This window comes from Peromyscus maniculatus, chromosome 14 (assembly GCF_049852395.1).
Source record: "Peromyscus maniculatus bairdii isolate BWxNUB_F1_BW_parent chromosome 14, HU_Pman_BW_mat_3.1, whole genome shotgun sequence".
NCBI lineage: Eukaryota > Metazoa > Chordata > Mammalia > Rodentia > Cricetidae > Peromyscus > Peromyscus maniculatus.
Genome location: NC_134865.1, coordinates 10,983,464 through 11,009,804, shown reverse-complemented (window position 1 = coordinate 11,009,804; position 26,341 = coordinate 10,983,464).

The window sequence follows — 26,341 nt, the reverse complement described above, 5'->3', positions numbered from 1 at the left end:
GCCTTGAACCTATGATTCATCCGCTTCTGGGTGTAACTGGATCTTTACTTGCTGTGCTAATCATTCTTTTCAAATAAGCGGAAAGGAAATGAAAACATTAAATTTGCTAATCTGAATATTTGGTGTCCAAAGATTTAATTACATTATTTTAACACAGCTGAAAACCAATTACTGTGATTTTCCATTCAAGATGCTTTTTTACGTCTGGATGGTATGTGTTTAGTTTCTTCCTAGTTAGGTCTCAGGTTGATGTATGGGGGCTCTAAAAACGAATCTGCCCTCTGCTTCAGGAAAACACTGCCGCTGTCAATCTCCTCTGATAGTAGAATCACAGATGAAATTTTGTCTTCTCCTCGGATCCCTTTTTTATATCGTTACCCTCGTTATTATTTTTCACTAGAAGAAGTAATGTTGTGTGCTTTCCGTCTTTCTAAAAACAATTACTTGTAAAAACAGATTGACAAAAAGGATATGGAAGAGTTTCACTCCGTGTTAGCGCCCCCTCTCCCAGGTAAGTCTTAACCATGACACAGGATGACCTGACTCTGTACTGGGACTACCTTTGGCACCCCTGAGGAGCCAGCTTCTTTTATGAGAAAAAATTCCTATGGGCATCAGCAAAGAAGAAAACTTTGGAGGTGGTTATATAAGCACCTGTACCTGCGATGAACCTAGGATCTTTAAAATTTTAAAGCAGACTCTTCAGAATTACATTTGCAGGGACATCAAAGAAAGCACATCTGGTTCTTGAAATGGTCCATGCGAATTTCTCTATCATCATTCAGGCCTGCATACCGATTTCCCTTTTCTCACTTGCTCAGTGTAGGGATAATGTTTTCTCTTCCAAATGCAGTACATTAAAAAGGAGAATAATTGCTATAAAAGCCATTCCTCTGTTTCAGTAGGATTACAAGGTTCCCATCTCCATGGTTTCTATTTCAATTTATCTTTTGAAATCAAATTAAATCTTTTTCTTTCTTTGAAATGCCAGGCTCCATTTGTGGTGAGACTGTCTGACGGTCCTAGGCTTTCACCAAAACCTCTCTGTGAAATGTGTTAGATGCTTTCTTTGTTCCTCATATTGTTATTTAAAAATGAAAAAACAAAGGCAAAATTTCTTTTTCTTTTTACTTGAAAGTCTAACAGAACATTGGCATATCCTAGTAATGAGAATACACTGTCTTGCTTATCAATTTAATTAAGTTTATAAGATCTAAGTCTAAATATGCTTTTGGTTACAGTGCAAAAGAAAAATTCAATTATTACCACAATCAGACTGAAAACTTAAAATGAATATTTAAATGTGAATGCTCCTAAGGCATTTCAAGCCTCTGTTCTTAGAACTGGTAAAGATTTTTTCTTTCTCTACTAACCAGATTTTATAGATGTTCCCTCTGTGAAACATTCATATCCACTTAATCTTCTGAATTAACAGTATGCGTTTTACATACTTACAAATGTACACATGCAAAATTAGTTGTGTTTATGTACATGCCTTCCTCACTTATATGCTTCTTTATACTGAATGTTACCTATTGAAAAAGGGGAATTGTGGAATACACACACACACACACACACACACACACACACACACACACACACACACAGATCTGGCTTTGCAATGCAGTCACAGCTGATTAGTGCATGAGTCACTTTGCTCTTATCTAACACTGAGTGTTTGAAGGTTGGTGATTTTGGCTGAAGTAAGCTAACCAAAATATTTTACCAAATTCTGTTTTTCTCTTGCCTTTTACATCTCTTCTTATAGCCAAAATGACACACGGGGGAGCTGCTGATAGTTATGACCTAGTTAGCAAGTCTCTTAGTAAAGGGACTTGAAAGCTTCATGAATACAGAGATTCCATTTAATCATTGAGCTTTTCCTAAAGTCATTTTGCTCTCTGCATCTTTGCGTTTAAGAAAGTGGGGCACCTGGCAACCACTCTTTGAGTTGCTTCAGAAAACACTTTAGATTCTGTAACGAATGCTAAAAATATCCTATGAAATTTTTTTTTAATCAATGGCTAAGCGCTAATGTGTCTAAGACTTGCTCAGACATCCAGAGAAACACAGAAGGCAGGGATTCTATAGTGTGCCATAAAATTGCAAGTTAAAGTCCAAATGTTAAGTCTGAAAGAATGAAAATGGCGAATCAGATTTTCTTGCCCATGTGAGTTACATTCTAGAGAAGCTGAACCTCTGTGCTCTCTGGTTCCTTATGTGCTGAGTCTTGATGATGTGCTCGTCATGGCTCAGAGCATTAATGTGCTTTGAATGTTGAAATCACAAGCCACCTTCTATGTGGCTGTCTGAGCCTCTCAGACCCTCAGAAGAGGACCCATTTTCTCTGCCATCTGTTACTTGTAAAGATGACAAATATTCTCCCTTTCTTTGATTATTGTTACACACACACACACACACACACACACACACACACACACACACACACACACACACACACACAGAGTAGGGGTATACATGGGAAGGATTTGAACCAGGGTAGCTGAGAGGGGACAGAGGGCAGAATGTGATGTAATTCTAATCTAATAAAAAACATTAAAAAATAAGATATGATGTTGAATATCTTAGAAAAGAGTCAAAATTTGACAAAACTGTCAAGTCACTATGTTATTGGGGCAGTGTTTTGAACAGAATTGCTGGAGTCATGAGTTAGCTGGGTCTTATATTTCTGAAAATTGAGTATGCCCAACTTGTTTTCCCATGCCCAAACCATTTCTTTCAAGACAGGTGAATTATGCAGAGTCCCTGGTCTCCAGCTCTGGGTGTTAGGTTCTCAGAAAGCTCCTATAAGCAGCCAGATTTGTGACTCTAGATTGACACAGTCTAGCTTCTGTGTTCCCACAGTGGTAAGAGAGAACCTCATGCTGTATTGATTAAGAGAGAGGCACTACCCAGACCCCAGCCCTTCCAAGGGCTCAGACTTTGCATTTTCCTGCTGACTGATGATGCACTGTATTGGGGTCTCCTTATCATTATTTGTTCAATTTCTTAATCCATGTGACAGAAAATTCTTCCGGAATCCTAGTCCATCCTAGTTAGAAAGCCAGAAAACAAACTTACTACAAAGTCCCCTCCTCCTTCAACATTTAGAAAACAAAGTAGTTCTGAGGACAGCAAAATCCATTTTACTGTTCAAACTCAGTAAGTGTGTTAATTGCTTCAATAGCCAGATTGATTACTTCGGTACCTGTATTAGTTACTTCAGTGTGTTGGTCATTCCAGTATGGGCATCTGTCACTCCAGTGCCCCTTTTAGTTATTCAGTGCATAATCAGTTACTTTTGTGTTGCTGGGACAGAAACAACTCTCTGGAAGACAAGCTTGTTTTGTCACATGGTATTAGAGAGACTTTCATCCATTATGGTGGGGGAGGCATGGCAGAGTTCGTGAGGGTGACAGTGTGTGGCAGAGACTCACATTGCCAGCGGGGTACAGAGAGCAGAGGCAGGAACTGGGGCAAGCATACTTTGATACTTTGCCAAAGCCTGCTCCTGCCGCCTAGTTCTATCAGCCACACTTCAGCTCTGAAGTACTTCCCACAGCCTTGGGAAATCTCACCCCGAGCTAGGGATTCAAAATTTGATACTGTCAGGACATCTCGGATTCAAACCATGACACCCCATAAGAGAATGTGATCAGGCAGAGGGAGAATTGGTTTTAATCGTGTCATGTGTTGGTTAGTTTGTGTCAGTTTAAGAACTGTGACTTAGAAACTTGAGCTCAAACTGGTATGGGATCTCTGCTAGAGAATGAGCTGGCTTCAGTATTTTTCAGATACAGTGAGGTTCGTCAAGAGAAAGACCAGTTTTGGCATATTCCTTTAAAAATAATGAACTTCTGCAAGCTTTTGTACACATATATATTATATGTTGGACATATTCCTCCAGAGACCCATGCTTTCTCTCCATGGTACCCAATAGTCCTATTTTGTTTCTCTAGTCCCTGTATAAAACCTAGGAAGGATAAATGAGAGAAAATATATGACGTTTGTGTTTCTGAGGTTATTGTAATTCACTTAATATCCATTTTCCCAGCCGGGCGTTGGTGGCGCACGCCTTTAATCCCAGCACTCGGGAGGCAGAGCCAGGTGGATCTCTGTGAGTTCGAGGCCAGCCTGGGCTACCAAGTGAGCTCCAGGAAAGGCGCAAAGCTACACAGAGAAACCCTGTCTCGAAAAACCAAAAAAAAAAAAAAAATATCCATTTTCCTGCAAATGCCATGGCTTCTTCCTTCTTTACGGCTGCTAAGAATGAGAACCTTACACACTAACTGGCAGGAGGTGAACTATTCCAGCTGCTACTCGAGTTAGTATGGAGGTTTCTCAGGAAACTAAAAATGAATTCTGTATGACCCAACCATACATTTATTTACCTGAAGAGCACAGGTTAATACCTCACAGAGATCCTTACATATCAAGGTTTATTGAAGCACTGTTAGCTCCAGCAAATGACAGAACAAACCTCAGTGTGGAATGGCTGAGATAAGACAGACATCTGATGGAAGCAACACAGAGGGAGTTTATTCTGACTCAGTGTTGGGGACCAGTCCATCATGGTAAAATGTCATGGAGGTAGGAGCTCGAGGCAACTGGCCCTTTGCATCTGTAGTCAGGAAGCAGAGCATGGTGGACACTGCTGCTTAGCTCTCATTTCTATTTTTGTTGTTTGTTTCATTTTGAGATCTTATGCATTTCTACATCTTTAGGTTCTACTCAACTCAGTTAACTTGATCTGAAAATCCCTAGCGGATATGCCCAGACGTCTGTTTCCATAGTGATTCTGCCAATCTGACAATCAAGATTAACCTCCACAGTAGGCATCCATCAATGAAGCAATAAACAAAGAAAATATGTGTATTCATATTATTTTTTAACATGGAGACCTTCTTATTGCTAAGCTGAGAAACTTGAGTGGGCATGCCATTGTCATTGGTTCATTGTTGTAGAATTTTAGTCGAAGATGTGTTACATTTGTTTATGCTGTGGAACATTTGTTTAATGATGCAAAGATGTGTTGCATTCTTTTATGTTATATTTGTTTAACTTGGAGAAGCTGTGTTACCGTGCCTGCCTAAAACACCTGATGGTCTAATAAAGAGCTGAATGGCAAAAGCCAGGCAGGAGAAAGGATAGGCTGGGCTGGCAGACAAAGAGAATAAATAGGAGGAGAAATCTGGGAAGAGAAGATTCAGGAGTGAGAAGAGAAGGAGAGGAGGCCATTAGGGGCCAGCCACCCAGGTACACAGCCAGCCACGTGGTAAGAAGTAAAGAAAGGTATATAGAATAGGGAAATATAAAAGGCCAGAGGCAAAGACAGATGGGATAATTAGTTAAGAAAAGTTGGCAAGAAACAAGCCAAACTAAGAAAGAATAAGATTCCTTGTATTTATGTGGGAGCTGGGTGGTGGCCCCCCCAAAGAGCCTAAGGAGCCAAAAGAGTAAAAAAATAGAAAAAAGAAAAAGAAAAAACTGACAGCTACAGCTCACCTTATAGAGAAATCCTTCACGCACATGCATTCTTAATTTTCATTTTCCAGTTGTTACTGTGTTTCTGGTGTCCTAATTCTGCCCCAAATATGATGCCATTCTCATTCTTTTCTAACCAGACATCTTTACTCTTGGCTACTTGTCTCAGCCACTTCTTCTGTCATTGCTTTGGTTTGGGCAACTTGTGTTCTTTCTAGGACATGTTTCCTCCTGGTTCTCACCTTGCTCCATCTGGAAAAATCCTATTTCCATAGACCCCAGTGGGACTATGACCTGTATTATGTGACAGTCTGTGTGTGACCTGTACATGCTGTCCTGGAAGAACTGTCCTTTCCCAGCTTCTGAGGCTCACACTTTGAATTTTGCTTTCCTGTTTTCCCTCTTTGCCCACCTTTCATTTTGGCCTCTGACATTTACTGGATGTAATAAAACAGTCTTTAAAATATGTACCATTTTTCTCCTTATAATCCCTTCTGTTTTCTAGCATAGGAAATTTGTTTTTCTTAAAATTTTTACATTTTGGTTTCTGGGAAACTCCCATACTGAGAAAGATGAAATCAAATGTTGATAGAAATAAATGTGTGCATCTACCATCCTGAGTACAGATAGCCTTCTATCAGACCAAAGTGTACGTCAGGCTTGGGATCAACCTACAATAACCTTCCTGGTTGTCCTTTAGTGCCTTTTGTTTGGTTTTCAATCCCTCAGCTTTCTTATGCATGCCCTCAAAGAGAAAGACTTCCACCATCCGTGGGCACACCCAATAATTATGTGAAACTTTTACACTGGTCTTTTCAGTGTCTCTTCAAATCTGTTTCTGTTTTTGTCTAACTTGTGTAGCTCTCATAGACTTGGAGGGATGTGTCAGCCATTTACTGCTGACCTTTCACTGCTTACATGCCTTTGGGGATCTAGTCAACATTACCATTTTCAAAGCAAATAAAACATCTCCCTCTCTGATAGCCTTTCTCTGCAAAGTTGCTGGTGCAACTTCTTGGCCTTTTATGTCCTCTGGATTGCTGTCAGCACCTTGCTTTTCCTTTAGCATCCGTAGACTCCCTTTCCTTTATGCCAAGGAAATGTCATCAAGACTAAATAACCAATCCATCTTTCCCCTTCTTTTCTCCCTCCTCTCTCATTCTTCCTTGAATCCATTCATTTTTTATGAGTGCCCCTTTGAGGTTCAGCAGATACAAATCCACAGAGGCAGGGCTACTAGCTCCAGGAACTGTCATTTTACTTGCATTTTTTTGATTTTTGGACTAACAATAATTTTTATCTTCACTCCAAAATCATGATACATTCTTTCAAGAATGCTTATTCCTTAATATTTATCAATATAATTTTACCAGAGAAAGTGACAGATTGGATGTCTGATACGTAAAATTAGAGAAAACTTAAGCAGATATTAAATTCAGTGACCGTATGAGACTAAGTGGTTGTTCAGTAACCCTTAAGAGCCTACATGTTAGCCAAATTATTTCTGTTGGTATTAGACAAAGATTAAAGCATGGTTAGAAATGATACTAGAGGCATATGATGGCATTTACTAAGGTATAACAATAACAATTGTATTTTTGTTGTAATAAAATAGACATAGCATGAATTTATAATTTAATTTCTAGTTTTTTTGGGGGTGGCAGGATTTCATATAGTTGAGGTTGAGCTTGAACTTCTTATTCTCTTGTCACCACTTTCTTAGTGCTGAGATTATAAGCATGCTCCACCATGATTGATTTATACATTGTTAGAGATGAGGCCTGGGACTTCTTGTATGTTAGGCAAGTATTCTACTAGTTGAATGACATTCCCCCTCCCCGAACCATTTTCCATCACATAGGTCACATAGTTCATTGTCACTAATTATGTTGATACATGAATCCACCTCAACTTTCCATCCCCAGGACATGCTCATCATTTCAAACTGCAGCTTTGTATTTATTAATACTAACTTTTCCTTGTTTGTCCATGGCTTCTGGTAATTGTGATCTGCTTTCTGTCTCTGAATTGGATTGCTCTAGATACCTCATGTAAGTAGGACCATATAATATATTTCTTTTGGAGGACAGGACAGATAGGAGACAGGAAATAGTAAGGGAGGGCAGAGAGAGGATCTCATTCTCTTTGGATGGAGGAGCAGAAGACATAGAGTCACTCATCAGTGGCTGCTCTGCTGCTTCTCTGATCTTTTAGGTTCTCACCCCCGTATCTGTCTCCCAATTTTTTATTTTTATTGATAAAGAATAATTTAATTAAACATTTCACTGAACATTAGTAGTGCCCATCTGTGTATTTTCCTTGGAAAAATGTCTACTGAAGTACCTTACCCACTTGCTGAGTTTCATTTTGTTGCCATTCAGTTGCATAGGATTTTTAAAATAGTCTACATTTCAATCCCTTATCAGATATAGAGTTTATAAATATTTTCTAACATTTTGTAGTTTGCCTTTTCACCAAGTGACATTTGATTGCTTATTTCCATTCTTTCAAGTTGTAAATATTTGGCTGAGTTATTGCTATAACTGTGGGCTCTCCGAGGAGCCTAAAGTCCTCAGTAACTGTAGACACTTCTCTGCATACTAGTTCTGGGCCAGGATTGAATCAAAATACATGTGGAGCCCCATTCAAACTAAGTGCAGTGCAGTGTGTTTTTTCCTGCAGTGAAGCCTCAGACCTTGACCCACACACTTCTCTCGGAAATCCATTCTATTCTTCCTTAATCATATTTAGACACTTAGGTACCAAATATAACTACTCATTGGAAAGAGTTCATGTCTGGTCTTTGTATCCCCTACATATCTGGATTTGAATTTCTTAGAATTTGTATATTACCTTCCTTGATATGACATATTTAAAATATTTTTAATATAATACACTTTTAAATTAAAATATAATTACAGATGATAAATTTTTGATAGATATTATAGGAGTTTGAAATCTTTATATTTTTGACTTTCGTTTTTAAGTTACAAAGAAGGCAAATAGAAAAAAATTAATTCAAAAGATATACAATAGATGGAGAAAAATAACAAATGCCTCTTCAGAACTTCAGGGAATTTTTTAATGATGAGAAGCCTTAAAATAATTTGTGTTTGATTTAAACTTTTCTACTATTGGGTCTTAAATAAAATATGATCCACATGCTGTGTTTCTCCAATATTTACAGTGACCCATATTACAGCAGCCAATTTAGTTCTATTCATTTTTCCCTTAAAAATCCTTCGTAACTTTCAGACTATGTTATGCTGAAGTTCCAGAAACAATGGTGTGATGGTGTGTCCTGTCAGCTCCCATCTGCATGGTCCTTTCGACTGTGTCCATTTACCTTCAAATACAAGTCAGTATAATAACGGCCTTAATGAAAAGCTTGAGACATTGCAGTGTAGTGCCTCAGTACTTTATCTTATTGGCTTATTTTACTGTTTTATTCAGAATTTGTACCTTAATCTTAAGATATGAAAGTTGGCTTTTTCTCCTCTGAAGCTACCCACCAAATCCCTCCTGTTCCCTTTCTCCCATGTCTACTTCACCCCCCCCCCACCACCATAATGTCTATTCTATTTCTGGGGGAGAGAAAAAACCAAAACCAAAACCAAAAACAACAACAACAACAACAAAAAAAAAACAAAAAAAACAAAAACAAAAACAAAAAGCAACAACAAAAAAAGAAAGTTGAGTATTTCCCTCACCTCATGCACTATGCCCCATTTCAAAGTCTATGTTTCCTATTTCTCTTTTCAATGCAGTGATTTCTTTGGGATTAACTTCTTGTTGTCTCAACTGCAGATTCTCCCATGTTTGGGAAAGTTTAGTTTTGTAAGTATTATAGGAAAATGGAGTTAGCTTAAAAGTTAACCGCTGGTTGATTTAAATATTCAAGTAGATGCATGTTGAGGGACTGATTTAGGAGGGAGCTCTTTAAATTCAGTGCCCTACATTCTGCAGTTCCCTGAAGAGCATGCAGCAGGATGTGTTACTGCAGAGAAGTGTGACAACAACAAATGTCTGTCTCCTAAAGTTGGCATACCCCCATCTTCTTTATTTTACTTTTATTATAGTCCAACAAAAATGGAGAGGTAGGTTTTTTTTTCATTTTTTTGTATGATAAAAACTTAATGTTGCTGTAATGTTCTGTTTTGAGATTAAGTACAGCTGAATCTTCCTTGTAAAACTCGATGTAGCCTACTTATAATTACTGTGAATATTATATTGTGATATTTTTCAAAACAAATTTCCCCAAAAATCCTTTAATTTCTAGGGTGCATAAAATATGCTTTCTGTTTACATTGGTCAAGAATCATGTCCTTCTCTGTCCATGCAATCCTATAATACAACTGCCAAGTTCATACTTCAGTTTTTGTTGTATTTAATAGTAGAATTTAGTTTTCATTTTCTGTTTTCCTGCTTAATATGCGAGCTTTGTGTCAACATACCTAGCTTCATAATGCTACGGAATGAGGGTTATTTCAAGCATATTTTGATGGGGCATGTCATATTTACATTGCAATTTGTACCAAACGCTGATTTCCCATTGGGCAGAAAGATGACAGTCGTAGCATATCATCAGGAAAACTGTAGAGTCACTCACATGTTTGTTCATTTTTTCTTTTTATTTATGTGATTACTCAATAAATATTTATGAGATATCAATAGTACCACACATTTTTCTAGGCACCTGGGACTCACCCATGGCAGCTGAATTCCTACTCTGCAGAGCCTATATTCTCGTGCAGTGGTTGTCAGATGTTGGTGCATATTAGGAACTCATGGTCATATTTCGAAACTGTCCAGGCTTTAGGTTTTGCCAGATGCCAATTCATTTGTAATCTCCAGGCATGGTCACAGGAATCAGTATTATTTTGTGAAATGTCCCAGGTGACTCCAAAACATCTATGTTTGAGTACCATTAATCTATAGCCAGAGTTCTTCTAACATGCATGTGAGTGACCAATGGGGAGAGTCGATGAAAACTTATAATGTGTTTTGATTCAGTAATCTGAAAATTTGCATTTCATCAACTTTCCTGCTGCTGCTGACTTATGAACTGAACTTTGAGAATGATGAATATCAATGAAGGTTTGACACTCAATATGTGGTGGTAGGCCATTTGGATGGACTTGACCTTGAAACTTGTTTTTACCCAATGGAAATTTAAGTTTATAAATAATTATTATACTTCAGTGCACCTTCCTTGTGCAGTCAAGCCTTTTTCTGTCCCATACATGCCCATGAACTAACTGATGTCATGAACATTTTGGAGACAAAATACTGTACAAGTGATAATCTGTTTTTTTTTTTTTTTTTTTTTTTTTTTTTTTGAGACAGGGTTTCTCTGTGTAGTTTTGCGCCTTTCCTGGAAGTCACTCTGTAGCCCAGGCTGGCCTTGAACTCACAGAAATCGGCCTGGCTCTGCCTCCCAAGTGCTGGGATTAAAGGTGTGCACCACCACCACCACCACCACCACCACCACCACCACCACCACCCGGCTGTTTTTTGTTTTGACATAGAGTCTCATGCTATAGCCCAGGCTGGTCCCTAAACTTATGGTGATTTTTCTGCCTTAGCCTCCCAAGTGCTAAGTTGGCAGGCATAAGCCATCATGCCCACCTCTTACACTTTTTTCTACCACAGAAACTCTAGTGAATATCAACGATAGCTAAAGAATCCTCATTATACCTTGCTAAAAATAAGGAAGAGCCTTTTCCTTTTTTCTTACTTTAGAACACGTAATTTCTTCTTCTTTCACTTTAAGATGTATTTAAAAGCTTTCACAGGTGCAATAAGCCTTTAGCAAGCCTGATGAACAAGGACTTTCTCAAGGAGTAGGGAAGCATCTCTTTGAAATGGAATCAATCACTATTTGCACCCCCTCCTGTTCTGTGTGTATTGTGTGGGGAGCTAGATTTGCTGGATCTCTCTCCAAGTTTCAAAGCTGCTCTTGTAATAAAAGTGGAAGTTTATCAATTTTCTTTTGAATATATTCAATCAGCTAACATAGGTAGTTACTCCAGCAATCTAAAGAATTTAGCATGACATATGAAAGATGGTGCTGTCAAGTCTTTTTTCTTGAGAATTAGTTCTTGCTTACCTTGGCACCATGACCACAATAGGTTTGGGTCTCCTGTTTGGCTCCATAAAAAGATGAGGTTTCTTTGTCTGCAGTCTTTTGCCAGATGGCCTGTGGCGCACCACTCATGCCCTTATTTAATAATCATACAGTCATAAATTATATGTTTTCTTATTTACCTTTGTGGAGAAGTTTCTTGAGTGGGAAATAAGATTTGTTTTTAATTGTAGATCCTCATCAGGATCTAGTGAGAGTTTTCACTGAGTTTCTAGACTTTTCTCTCTGTCAGTAGTTTTAGCTTACATTCTGTATATATGACATCTTTTAGAGGAATTGGATCAGAAGGGATTATAAATAAAGTATTATATACTAATAAATATGTATTGTTAGTCTTATTAAAAGAAAACAATTTAATTTCATATATATTTTTCTCACAAATACTTGAAAGTCCCTCTATATTGGAGTTTTTTCATTCACATGCAAAAGTAGACCGAAACAGAATACAGACTAGATCTCCATACTCCTTTTTTATTTTTATTTTTGAGACAAGGTCTCACCATGTAGGTCTGACTGGCCTGGAACTCACTGTGTAGACCTGGTTGGCCTTGAACTCAGGGATCCACTTGCCTCTGCCTCAATAGTACTGGGATTTAAAGGGGTGCATCACCCTAGCCTGCATACTCATTTGGCTAAGTTTTTTCCAAAACCTAAGTATCATAACTTAGGTTATGATACTTAGGTTTTGGAAAAACAAAACCTAAGTATCATATTTAATCTAAAATATTACAATGTGTATCATCAACATACTACTTAAAAATATAAGTGCACCTATTAACAAGATCACCAAAGTGGAAAAAGCACAAATGTCCATATATGGGTGAGTAGATACATAGATTGTGATAGATACACTGTTTTAGGGTTTCTATTCCTGTGAAGAGACACCATGACCACAGCAACTCTTATAAAGGAATATATTTAATTGGGGTGGCTTACAGTTCAGAGGTTTAGTCCAGTATCATCATAGTGTGACATGGTGTCATGCAGGCAGACATGGTGCTGGAGAAGGAGCTGAGGGTCCTACATCTTGACCTGTAGGTGACAGAAAGTGGTCTGAGACCCTGGGCATAGCTTGAATATATATGAGACCTCAAAGCCTGCCTTCACAACAACATACTTCCTCCAACAAGACCATACCTTCTAATAGTGCCACTCCCCATTAGCTTATGGGGGCCAATTATATTCAAACTACTACAACACATATAATGGAATATTGTTTCACCATAAAATGAAGTATTGATACATGGCTATAATTTTGATAAACCTTCTAAGCACTGTGTTAAATGCATTAAGCTTGACAAAAATGTTGCTTTATTATAATATTCATCTCAATTTACATGTAACATCAGGATATGTAAGTGCACAGAAGCAGAAATTAGATTAACAATTGCCAGGAGGAAAGCTGATGAACTTATAAGGGTATTAGGAAGGTGTTGGAATTGTTTTGGGAATAAGTAAAGGCTATACATATTGAATAGATGATTTTCTTTCTTTCAGGAAAATCCCTGGGATACTAACAAATGAAGAGATGAATGCTGACAGAGATTACAAATTGTTAACGTTATAAAGAGAACATTGCCATGAGAGAGAAAACACTGGGAAATTCTTTAGATGTCCAAGATCTATGATGCCTCTCTAGAATGTCCCTCAAAGGCTCGTGTGTTAAAGGCTTTGACAATCAGCTTGATGCCATTGTGATGTGATAGCAATTTTAAGGGGCCATGTAGGCAGTGTCATGTAACTGGGGTAATGCCCTTTGAAGGGGATTGTGGGACCATGAATCTAGCCCTCCCTTTTCCTCTTTCATTTGTTAGAAATGAGGGGAGAGATTTCACTGAATCTTTTATGTACTTCTCCATGATGTGTGGCTTTACTAGTAGACCAAAGCAACAGGATCGATTAATTGACCAGTGGCCATTTAAACCTGGGAGCTGAAGCAAACATCTTCCCTCATAAGTCAATTTACCTCAAGTATTTGTTATGGTGATGGAGAAGCTCACGAACACACAGGTCAAGGGAAGACATTTATGCGATTGTAATATTTAAACTGAGAAGTATGAGAGAGAGGCTTCTAGAACACTCAAGCGTCTTGAGAAAGAAGACATCAGTGCAAGTGTGGGTAACTGCTGGGACCATAAAGATGGACCCCAGTTTGAGTATCTCTCTGTCTGCCTTGCCATGTACCTGGTCAATAGAGCTTCACAGTTTAGTTCATAAATGAATGATGAGTTATTGCAAAGTTTTTCTCCAAATTCTAATGTTATGAGGATATTTATGTAGATGGGGTAATGACAAGTACACTTTTATTTTACTAAATTTTCCTATTTTCATGCCCATCTTTACTTGGATGAGTCAAAGAGAGCTGAAAAATGTTGATAGAACTAGGGTAGAATATAGTAATAAAAATGTCTTAAGGGAAAGAATGGAAGAAACTGATGAAATGAATACCCTGAGAGAGGCAGGGACAGGAAAGCCAAAAGAGGGCAAGGAAGCGGTCTTGTCTATCGTGTGAAGGATTGGAATGCACTGGATGCCAGTTCTGACCCCTCTGGATGTGTGTTTATCAACAACATATTGTTTACCTCCAGAAGGAAGCCTTAGCTATGTAGTGGGAATCAATAATAACACGTCCTATAGGGATCATGTGAGATTTGAATCCTAGCCTATCTGTATGCCTGGTGCAAAGCAAACACATGAGTGTTTTCTTCTATGGATGCTACACTTTGCTTCAGCTTTCCAGAATTCTCAATTTCATGTTTTGTTCTCATCCTTTTTTTTTGTTCTCATGTTTCATTACTGGGGTTCATATTTTCTTAATCAGGTTCAAAAATAGAGATTTTTTTTTGAGGTAAGTTTTCATGCAGCCTATGCTGGCCATTTGAACTTGCTGAGCAGCTGAGGGTGACCTTGAACTTCTGATCTTCCTGTCCCAATTCTCAATTGTATGAATTACAGGCATACGGTATGGTTTGTGTGGTGCTGCAATCAAACACAAGGCTTCATGCATGCTAGGCAAGCACTCTATCATCTGATCTACATTCCCAGACCATATGAAAACCTTTAATGTTTTTGAGTAGCCTTTGTTTTTTTTCAAGCTTTTAAAATATTTTAATAAAATCAAGAAGATTCATTGTTGCCAGACTTTACATTGCTGACTGTAGTCAGTATGTTCATACACTCAAACAGCAAATCGTAATTGAAACAAACCATTGTTTGAAACATCTAGTTGTTTGGCCGAATTGGTTTGCTTACATCCTATTGCATGTGGACAACGTGGCTTACTCTGAAGTTCTAGTACCAATTATAAGAAATTTAGTGAGTGTTTATTACAAAAAAAAGCAGCATAGTATTACAGGACATGGAGGGCATGGAGATAAACTAGATAAACCATTGGCTTAATTTTCTAGCACCTTGTCACAATATTTAGCATTTATTACTTCATTTTTTTACTCAGTGAGTGGTATGAGCTTATTATATTTTACAGATTTTTCTTGTATATGCAAAAACAACTTTATTAAGGCAAAGTAAGTTGCCTATGAGTAATTAATTATAGTAATGGAATCTGATTTTGTTGTTTGTTTACTCCAAAGCTTCATACTCTTTTTACTGCATACATACACATTTAACAACTTAGGAGCAGCAATAAAACCCCTCAAGGAATGAAACTATAAACTTCAAAGGACTAAAATCATGTAATGTTCATCTTTCTGGGTCTGGGTTCGCCCACTCAGAATGATTATTTCCAGATCCACCCATTTACCTGTGAATTTTGTAATTTCATTATTCTTAACATCTAAATGATATTCCACTGCATAAATGATGCCACACTTACATTATTGTTCATCAGATGATGGACATCTAGGCTATTTCCATTTCCTGGCGATACTGAACAGAGCAGCAATGAACGTGGGTAATGGGTGTCTTTATAGTAGGATATAGAGTCCTTTTGGTATTTACCCGAGTGGTATAGCTGGAACACGTGGCAGGCCTATTTCTGCCTTTTTGAGGAACCACCACACTGGCTGCACCAGTTTGCGCTTTTACCAGGAATTAACGTGTTTTTTTCCCTATGCAAGCCAGAATTAGTTGTCTTATTTTTTTTTCCTTTTTGATCTTAGTCATTCTGACTGGAATAAAATGTAATCTCAAAGTATTATATTTGCATTGCTTTGGTATATAAGGATGTTGAAATAAGTTCTTTTAAACATTTCTCAGGTATTGGTGCTTCACCTTTTGAAAAACTCTTGGATTAGTTCCATGCTTCATTAAAAAAAATTTTTTTTTTTGGTTCTTTGATTTCTTGATGTTTGTTTATTTTTTGAGTCCTTTTTATGGTCTAGATACTAACCTTCTGTCAGATATACAGCTGGTCAAGATTTTTCCCACTTTGTAGGCTAACCCTTTGCTGAAATAAATGATGGTGTCCTTTGCTGTACAGAGGTGTTTTAGTTTCATGAGGTTCAATTTACTAATTGTTGGTCTTAATGGCTATGTCATCAGGTTTCTGTTCAGAAAGTCCCTTGTTATGCCAATATCCCTATTGTCACCTCTGTTAGAGTCAGGGTATATGGTCTTGCATTGAGGTTCTTGATCCATTTGGTGTTGAGTTTTAAACAAGGTGGGAGAGAAGGATCGAGTTTCATTTCCCTACATGTAGTTGCCCTGTTTAACCAGCATCATTTGTTGAAGATGCTGTTTATTTATTAGTCTATATTGTTGGCCTTTTTCAAAACTCAGGTGGCTGAAGGTGTTTGGACCTATGTGTGAGTCCTCAACTCTATTCCACTGATCAGTGAGTCAGATTTGTTTTCAGTCTTTTATGATTCCACATGAAATTTAAGATTGTTTTTCAGTTTCTGTGAAGAATCATGTTGGAATTTTGATGGGAATTGCAGTGAAACTGTAGATTTCTCTTGGTAGAATGGCTGTTTCCCCAATATGAATCCTTCTAACCCACAAGCATGGGAGGTCTTTCTATCTTTTGCTATTGTCTTTTAAATATCTTACAGCTTTCCTTGTACAAGTCTTTCTTGGTTATATTTATCATATGTTTGTGGTTATCATATGTTTGTGGTTATGATATGTTTATGATATTATAGATTGGAAGGCTGCTTTGTGTTAGTTTTATACCCTGCCACTTTGCTGAATGTTCTTATTAGTTGTAGGAATCTTCTGGTAGAGTCTTTAATATTGAGTATATCATAAACCCCACAAATTTTGTATTCTGAATATATGTACATAATTATCAGTTCTGAAATTTACTGTCTTTAGAGCTTTAGATGAGCTTGCCTAATTGTGATAAGCTTTAATTCCCTTATCATCTTATTTTGAAGATTAAACTATGACATAGTTAAATCACCATCAAAACTAAAATACTCTACAAATATAAGTACATTCCACTGAATGTGAGGTTTTCACTTGATATTTATAAAGTGATGTTCTATTTATTTATTTAATTTTGACACAGTATCTGGCTATGTATCTTTGGTTGGCCAAGTACTACTGTGTAGTCCAGGCTGTTCTTTAATTCATAACATTCCTCTTGTCTTAACCTCTGGAGTACTGGAATTTTAGGTGTGTGCCTTCCTGCCTGATGATGTTTTAAGTTTTGCAAATTTTTATGATTTTTATTATTTAGCAATTATGTATTTAAGAAATGCTTTATACAGTAGATATGGAACAAAATAAACACTTCCTTACAGGGCAATTTTCCCATGAAACACAGTATGCTGTTTCCAGGGGGAAGGCGACATTGTTAAAAATACCCTACTGTTCTTCTGAATCCATGTAACTAGAAGTCATGCTGTAACTTTTCCAAAGTCTTTGTATTAGTTTTGAAAATACCTTTAGAAATGATTCTCTTGATTCTAGAAGTTATTCATAATTTGATTCCCTAGTATGCCAAGTACGTTTTAAAGGATTCTTTTTTGTTAGGTCTTAAAATACTTGCAATAAAGTTTTATTCCTTTCTTCTACTTGCCTACTTTCATTTAAAAAAACAAGTGAGGGCCTGATTAGTGACTATCACAGCATTTGGTTTTGATTTGCAAAGAACGCAATTAGCACTAGCTTAAATTTTATCTTTGGCTATATGAGCATTCTTATGACTAAATTTGAGTTCCCAATAGTTTGTCATATTGAAAAGAATGCTTCTTTTCTAATCCCATAAACATACTTAAAGTGTTAGTCTAAAATGATTACTATGTATTTTCCATTGGACACACAGGATAGCCTTCTTGAGGAGTTAGGCTTCACATATGCTCAGATATTTACTACCTGTGGCAGGCTGCATTTATGATTAATAGGTAAGCATCATTTAAAAAAAGTATGGCTGAAGGCAGAAAATAAAGTGCTGATTGGTTCATTAAGCAATTCAATCCCAAACCATAAAAAGTCAACTTTAATCTTGCCTGAAGCCTGGCAGACCTCGCTGTAAACACTTTTCATAAACCTTCTACTTAAACCTCGTCTTGCAGTTCTATTAATCTAGCAATAATTCAAAATGACACTCCCATGTGACAATGTAAATCTATAAGATGAATCTCACAAAGCTTAAACCTTGGCAAAGCCATGGATAATTGCTGAAAACTGCAGGTCTCAGTTAGGCATGTCTTTCTGAATTGCTTCTTCTGCTTTGGTTGATGTGTGGGCCATCACATGCTCAATGTGCTCATATGCATGAAAACAATTCAGGTAATCATTGATCTAAAGTCCTTGAATTTAGAGATCCCCTTTGTTATACTTGGAACAATTTACCAAAGACTTGCATTTGTTAGCCTTATATTTCTTGGGAAGAATCCTGTGCTACGCTGCCATGTGGAATTTTTATCATCAGGACATGATAGCTTTGTTGATATTCTCTAGATATATGTAGGGGCTTAGTACAATAGGCAGGCTTTCAGAAACTCAAAGTCCCAGATGTTACTTTATATTTTCTCATTACTACTTAGTCTAGAGGTTGGAGCTGTCAAACTTGGTATAGCAGCCTTAACCTTAGACATGACATGATACACTAGTCATGTTATTTGGGACTGAAGACAGCATTTCTGCTGCATCTCGGGTAGAGAAGACATTTATAAGAAGTTTAGAAGAAGCAGCCCTGCCTGAGCAGGCAAATGGTTTGTTCTTGTCTGCCTGCTGTAGTCACTCAATGGGTATCAATGTGCTCTCACATAAAAGTAAGCCTTGAGGGAAGGTTCAAATACCTCCTATTGAGCCCATGGGACATTTATGCTTGAATAAGACAGGTGTTCGGAAATTACCTAAAGCTATGGGATTTTCTCCTCCCTGCATGTACTTTATGTCTTTGGATTGACTGTGCAGAGAGAAAAGGTCCACTTTTATGACATATGGGATGAAAACCAAGGTTGAGCCACCCACTGCTTGAGCACACTATAGCTATAACTTAGCAAGGTAGGTATGCAATTATTTGTGGAGGATTTTTCTCCCCTGATAGATTTTTCAGCTTCTTTCTAGTACTTAGTATGATGTTGGGCATATCTGGGAGCTTATTTAGAATTTGTTGGATGATTTAAACACTAAAGTTATTGCTGGAAAACAGAGCTTTGAGTGTTACTGCTTCAGTGGCAGGAATGAGAATAAATCTATAGTTTTCAGCAGTTACTTCCTGAGAGTGCCAGATAAGGGGTATGTGCATTTATGCCCAGGGAACACTACAGAGTATTGGTAGAGTCAGATAGCTAGGTAATCACCAAATCATTGCCTCTCCTGTTATTCAGTAATTAATTAAAAAATAGAAGGTTTAAATTCACTTTCGCTTACATGGATGTTTAAGACATCCATATTAGTAACATGGCATTGATTATATGGTATGTAAATCAATCACACTCCAGGACAGGCCCCATGCCCAGGGGTAATTGGCCAACACAAAATAGATTCCAAGTTTTTGTAAGTTTTTTTTTTTTTTTTGGTATTTGTTGTTTGTTTTGATTTTTGTGGGTTTGTGGGTTTTTTTTTTTTTTTGAGAAAGAGTAGGAAAGATCATGGAGTCTGGTGGGTGGAGAGGTGGAAAGGAGCCAGGAGGAATTGAGGGACAGAATATAATATGATCAAAATATAAAAAATTTAAATGATAACAACATTGATCAAGAAAAATAAAAGGAGAAAAAGAAAAAGTGATTGGGGAGATAACTCAGTGGTTAAAGTGATTGCCTCACAAGGGTGAGGACCAGAGTTGAGATATGCAGAACTTACATAATGCCAGGTGGGCATAAATTGCAGGGTCCCCCAACCCACCTGTAATTGTGATACTCAGAGGCAGAGAAAGCAGAGGCATAGGCTCTCCAGAGAAAAATGGCTAGCCAGACTACCAATGTCTTCAAGCTCTGGGTTCAGCTGAGGGGTCTTACTTCAATAAAGTCAGTAGAGAGCAGGAGTACTCTTGATGCCATCTTTGGGACTACACACACAAGCTCCTACATACATCTGAGCCTATGTACATACACATGAATCACACACACACACACACACACACACACACACACACACACACACACACACACACACATATGAAAAAGAAGGAAAATGCAAAAAAAAATATCCCTTGTACTCATAAGTCTTTCAAATATAGGAAAACAGTGATACTTAATACAATAGACAGTTGCCACTTGGCTTCTGTTATGTGCCTAGCCTCTGATCTCAATCAAGTCAGAGAATGTGACTAGAGAACAAGTTGAAGTTACTTTTATTTAGTAGAAGCAAAAAAGGTGCTGGCAAATAAGTATGGACAAATGTGGGCAGGAAGGTGAGGACTTTTGTGGACACTTCAGCATCCAGGGAATCCCCTCCCATGACAGCAGGGACCCAGCAGTGTCCCAGCAGCCTCCTGACTGAGTTCTCTGGGGATTGCTGGATTTCTTGCTTCTTTGAAGTTTCCTGGATATTTAATCCACAGTAGAAATCTGCTCCCAGGGTTGCCAAACTGGAGCTAAACCAGATGCATTTGGCTCCATCTCCTACTCCAGCAGTTCAGTAATAATGGAGCCCTGCATTGGATCTGAGCACTTTTTGTTGTTTTTGTTTTGAGTGCATTTAGAGCTACGGCTTTATGGAGTACAACTGGCTTCACTCATGTGTCAACAACAATCGCTTTATCTAAACAAAGAAAACATGTTGCAATAACAATTGACTACCCTATTTTTGTTGCACTCTGTGATCTGGTGCTACTGAGAAGCAATTTTATATAAGTCAAGTACAGCACTCCTAAAACAAACAGGTGCTTGCACTTATCATCAAGACGTGGGATGTTCTTTTTTCTTTTACTATTTCAGGTACATGAACATTTCTCTTATTTACAGTTACTTATCATATTTAAAGCTCTTCAGATCAATACTGGGCTACTATAGAATTAGTATACACCAGAGCCAGGACTACAATCATAGTTGTTATCCTAATTAATTTCCCTATCCCAATGGATATGCCTTTTAATTATTTTATTCAAATGAGATGGCAATTATAATTCATGATAATAACAATCATATTGTAGTAAACATCATGACTGCAACTATTTACAAGACACATTTAGTTGAATGCTCTTTGCTTTTAACCTTTAAATAAGTCAGTTTGGATGATTGTATTGTTCATATTTGGCGTCAGTCTACAATCTACACTTATCCTCTTTGCCCTTATGATAGGAAGAAGTTTGAGGAGAAAGATTTATTCTTAGGCAGCATAATTTGTTTTATATTTCTTTAGTACTACTATTGATAATTAGGAGAAAATGGAAGGTTAATAGTTGAGCTACTTTATAGAATTTCCTGAATGAATGTGGAAAAAGTAGGAGGAACCTGAAGTTCAAAATAGGGTAGACCTTTAGTAGTCCCTTTCCCACTATTTTTTGCATTAAAAACTCCAAGGTTTTGCAAATATGAATTTTTTCAGCTGCTGTTCCAAATGGTGCTGATGTAGAAAATAACAATATATACCACAAAAAATTGGCTTGATGTCAAAATTGACTATAGACAAATCATTTCAGTTATTTCAAAAAATGCAAATACATTAATATATTATGCTCTCTTTAGTTCATACATAATTGTTGACTACTTGATTTTGTATCCCAAGAGTTCCACCTGTTACCCTGCCCAAGAGCAGCAAAACATTGAATGTTTAGCTTTACAAAATTTTGTGTGTACTTTTAGATTAACACAAACCAGGCTTACTGTATTTCATGTACAGTTGTATGGGTTTTAAGAAGTGACCTATTGCCGGGCAGTGGTGGCGCACGCCTTTAATCCCAGCACTCGGGAGGCAGAGCCAGGCGGATCTCTGTGAGTTCGAGGCCAGCCTGGGCTACCAAGTGAGTCCCAGGAAAGGCGCAAAGCTACACAGAGAAACCCTGTCTCGAAAAACCAAAAAAAAAAAAAAAAAAAAAAAAAAAAACCAAAAAAAAAAAAAAAAAAAAAGAAGTGACCTATCAACTGACCACTATATCCAGATACAGAAAAAGTTCATTTTCCCAAATCATTCCTTGTCTCGCCCTTCCTCAGCACTCCCACCCTCTATCCTGACAGCAACACTATGCTCTTCATTGTCAAGGGGGCTGACTTGTCCAGGATGTGATAAGTGGAGCCCTACAGTGTTTTTGGTTAGGCTTCCTTTGCAGTGTTTTTCAGGTTCATCTGTGTTGCTGTGGATGTCAGTACTTTGTGGCTGTGCTTTACTGCTGGTGTGCCATCTTGCCTTCAATTAAATACTTGAAGTTCGTTTGGGTTTTACCCTTTTGCATGATCATAAATGAACTGACCATAAATGCTTACAAGTTTTGGTGTGGGCAGGGATTTTATTTTTATTTTTTATTTTTTGGCTAAAAACCTAGAAGTGGGATGACTGTGTTACACAGTGGTATAATTTTCACTGTATGGGAAATTTTCAGATTTTCTCCTAAAGCCAACTTACTGTTTGTCAGCCCTGCTGCTGAGGTGTGAACGCGATAGCATCTCTGTATTCTCAGCAACAGAATGCTGCTGAAATTGCTTCCTAGTCCCTTCACTTTCGAGTAGGTGAACAATATCTTCCATTTTAAATTGCACTCCCTAATGAATTGCATTGCAGTTCTTCCCGTTTGGCTCATTTGCTATCTGTATGCCTTCTTTGATTGAAGCCGTTGTTCAAATATTTTGCCTAGCTCTTTCATTTTTATTTATTATTGAGTTTGGAGAGTTCTTCTATTTTGGATAAGACATTTGTCAGATATTTGATTCACAAATGTCTTCTCCACTCTCCTTGCTTACCTGTTCATTCTCTGAGCAGGGTCCTTCACAGAGCAAAAGTTTTCATCTTGATGTTGAACTTAACACTTGTTTTCTTTTATGGATCGTAGCTTTAATGTCATATTTAGAAACTTTCTATAACCCATCATCACAAAGAATTTTTTTTATGTTTTCTACTTAGAGCGTTACATCATAAGATTTTAAATTCAGACATATGCTACATTTTAGGTTATGTTTTGCATATGAGTTGAAGTCCTCTTTAGCTTATAGAAGTCTGTTTTCCCCCCCTCAGATCATGTTTTAAAAAGCATAGTCATTTTCATTTGAATTCTCTCTGTGTTCTCATTAGAATGCAATTGTCCACATGTGTTGAATTTCTAGATGGCTCGGTTAAACTGAATGAATAGTGTACCTACCTTTCTACTAACACCACAGCATTTAGGTCACTGTCACTCTACAATAAGTTTTCAAATTAATTTCTTCCTGGTGCCAAGATTTGTTCTACAAAATTGTATTGGCCATTCTAGTTCTTTGCATTTCCATATATATATATATATATTTGGATTACTTTTTTATCTCTTACAATTACTTGATGTTTTGATTGGGATTATGTTAAAGCTATAAACCAATTTGGTGAATATTGAGTCTCAAAGAGTATCAAGTCTTCTAATTTACATGTTCAGTTCTGCATTTCTTTGTGCTCTTTGTTGTTTTTGTCATTTGAATGATTTACATCATCTGTGGTTTCTAAGTAATTGTCAGATCCATGGATATGTAGTGTTTTTTGATTTGTTTTGCTGTTGTTTGTTTTTGTTTTTTGTTTTTGTATTTTGAGACACAGTCTGACTGTGTGGTCCAGGCTGATCATGAATTGATAATTTTCTCGATTCAGCTTCCCCAATCCTGGATTATAGGCATGGACTGCCACAGCAGGCTGTATTTTATGCTTTTTGATGATGTTATGCACTGTACTGTTTTCAGTCTTTGACTTCTAGTTGGTTGTGGTTGATAGAAGCAGATTTGATGGTCCTCATGAATCTTATATCCATGTATGCTAAAGCATGCATGCTAGTTTTAGGGAAGCTGTTTTTTAAGAAGTTCATTTCTATTTTGTGCATAGGAGTACTTTGCCTGCATGTCTTTATATATACACCATTTGTATACCTGCTGCTGGTAGAGACCGGAATATGGCAGTAGATCTCCTGGAACTGGAGTTACAGATAGCTGTGAGAGGCTATGTAGATGCTGAGAACTGAACCTGGTTCCTTTGCAAGAGCAGAAAGTGCTCTTAACTACTGAGCAATCTTTCCATTGCTCAAGAATTTATTTTTCTGTTTCCTTGAATCTTCTACACAGACAATTGTGTTAGTTTGTTAAGCCATCATAACAAAGAATGGCAATTTTTTTGATGGCTCAATCAACAGAAATTCATTTTCCCATGTTCTGGGAAATGTCTGAAATCATGACACTGGAATGATGTGTTTTTTCCTTGATTGTAAAATGGCGTTTCACAGTTTTTTTTTTTTGTATTTGTTTTTGTTTGTTTTGAGTGTCTTCATGTCATCTTTCCTGTGTCCTAAATGTTTCTTTCAAGGATACTTTGTATTAGATGGCTCTGGGTCCAACCAAGTTACTTCATATACTAATGTCTTTAAAGGTCTTATCTCCAGATACAGTCACATTCTAGGAAAACAAGACTTTATATGAATTTTGTAGGCTATCACACAGGAGGACCCAGCATACCCATCACTGAACTGGTTACTTCTTCAATATACCTACTGTTTTTATTTCAGAGTTTTCATATAGTTGCTTTATTAATTTATTTTTGACATAGGATCTCCCTATTTTGCTCTGATTATAGAAGTGTATTCCAGGATAGACTTGAAATCTTCCACCTTTGCCTTCCAAGAGCTGGGACTATATGCATATCCACTATATTCATTTATCTCATATATTTTGATTGGCTATTTTGTTTCTAGTTGGCAGGAGAAGAGATGGGTTATAGCTTAGTTTGTAGAGTGCTTACCTAGCATGCAATAAGCCATGGGACTGACACTCAGCACTACATGAACTCCTAGCACTTGGGAGAAGGAAATTGGGGAATTGAGAGTTCAAGACCACCTTTGGGTATTAGTGTTTTTGAGCCTAACCTGTGCCTATACAGGTCAATAGGAGAGAGGTTTACTCCTTATTGTTTAGCACAGGAAATTATAACTTAAATAAAATAAGTAAGAACTACCCATTTAATATTTGTACTAGTGTTTCTAAGATGTAAATTGAGATGGTGGTCAGAATGTGGTCAGAGTTGAGATGAGAATCAGGCTAGAAATGTGTTTGAAGGAGAATTTGAATCCATTATACAGGGATCTCCTTGGATGGAGGCAAACCCAACTTTGGTTTTTAAAAGATTCTTGACTGAAAACAACTCTATCTCCTTCCATTTGTACATCTCCTTTGAATTTTTGGTGGTAAGAATTAGGCTATAGAATTATGACTAGAAAATTAAGCTAAATATTTCATTAGATTGTTGCCATATATTCATTTGATCCTACAGTCATTTACTGCTTTCTGGAACTACAGGAATATGTTGTAAGTGATGAGTCACAAAATAGAAAATGAGTCAGAAATGTCAGTGTATACTGTACTCTTGAGATGCTCAGTGGTCTGACAGGAGGAAATGTGAAGGCACACATGGTGCAGGAGGGAAATAGAATAGGTGATACTTAACCCAATACAGAAAGAAGAAGATCTTACTGAGTGGGAAAAAATGAGGCATCAGACAAAGGTTGTCCAGATAAAACAGCACTTGCAATACAAATAAAGCTACAATGTAGGCATCTTTGAAGTATGCATAGATGCACATTTCCCTTAAAATGATGGTAATTAAAAAGCATTATGAAGTTAGGTGTGGTAACACACATCTGTAATCCCAGCATTTGGGAGGTAAATAAAGATAAGAGAATAAAAAGGCCAAGGCCATCCCTGGCTATATGGTGTGTTCCAGGCTAGCCTAGATTAAATGAGAACACTGTGTCAAAAAAAAAAAAACAACAAAGAAATAGTATTATGTACTGGTGCCCTGGGACCTTGTGCTATTCAGTTACCAAGTCAGAGATGAACAGCATCCTAAAGAAAGAAGCCTGTTTGTTAGAGAAAGTATATTTCGGGCAAAGCACTTGCTTCTATTTTTGAAATATTTTTTTTTAAAGACTTGATCTGAGAAAGATCACCGGGGTAAAATAAAGACCTTAGGAGAATAAAAGTTTATTATCTTCAGTAATCCAGAATGGTTCCTTCACAGTTTGATCTAATCATAATCAGGCAGAGAATGTAATTTATAAATGCCACCAAAAGTTAGGTTGTGCCCTGAAGCCTTTTGCTAGAAATCTTGTTTTGAAGTTAATTGGAGGAAAGTATTGGACAAGGCAGAGGAGAAAGAATTAAGTTTCTATGAAAATGGACACTTAAGACTTACATGAGCCAT